Genomic DNA, 527 nt, shown 5'->3' with positions numbered 1-527 from the left:
GCTAGCACTGGTGCAGTGCCCAGTGATGTTCAAATATACCTTAGGGGGCACAGAGGACCAGATCCTGCAAATCCAGATGTGTTGTGCAGCCAAAAGGCAACAGATCGTGTGGTGAGTGTTTGGAAATGTTTGGTAGGTTCTGTTTATATGGATTTGTGTATGTAAGATTGCATTGTTCTTTTGTATGAGGCTGCATATGGCGAGGCGATGACTAGTCAGCACGGACCAGACTATGACTGGAGGACCTCACTATTGATCCCCAGGTTGTGTATGCAAGTGGTGGAAAAGCTCATGGAAGGTGAGGACTCTACATATCTTATATTGTTTCATTGGTTGAGTGCAATACATGTATTCTTAATCCTGTCGTGATGTTACTTGTTTTGTAGGTACACAATGTTTGCTAACGTCATCGACTCGAGCCAGGTTAGGGTCCAGCGTGGAGGTTCATCGAGGTCTGCTGCTCGTAGCTCCCGTCGCTCCACTCAAGATCCAGCAGAAGTGGAGCAACTGCGAGAAGAACTTAGGCG

The 527-nt window shown here is 47.1% G+C and overlaps 1 long non-coding RNA gene across 1 annotated transcript; it reads left to right on the top strand.

Moving 5' to 3' along the window:
* Positions 1-527, top strand: LOC118473572 (uncharacterized). The gene is made up of 3 exons (XR_004853252.1): positions 1-111; positions 190-298; positions 387-527. It is a non-coding gene; the product is annotated as an uncharacterized lncRNA (long non-coding RNA).

Source organism: Zea mays, chromosome 10 (assembly GCF_902167145.1).
Source record: "Zea mays cultivar B73 chromosome 10, Zm-B73-REFERENCE-NAM-5.0, whole genome shotgun sequence".
NCBI classification, from domain to species: domain Eukaryota; kingdom Viridiplantae; phylum Streptophyta; class Magnoliopsida; order Poales; family Poaceae; genus Zea; species Zea mays.
This window is presented reverse-complemented; position numbering and strand designations above follow the sequence as displayed.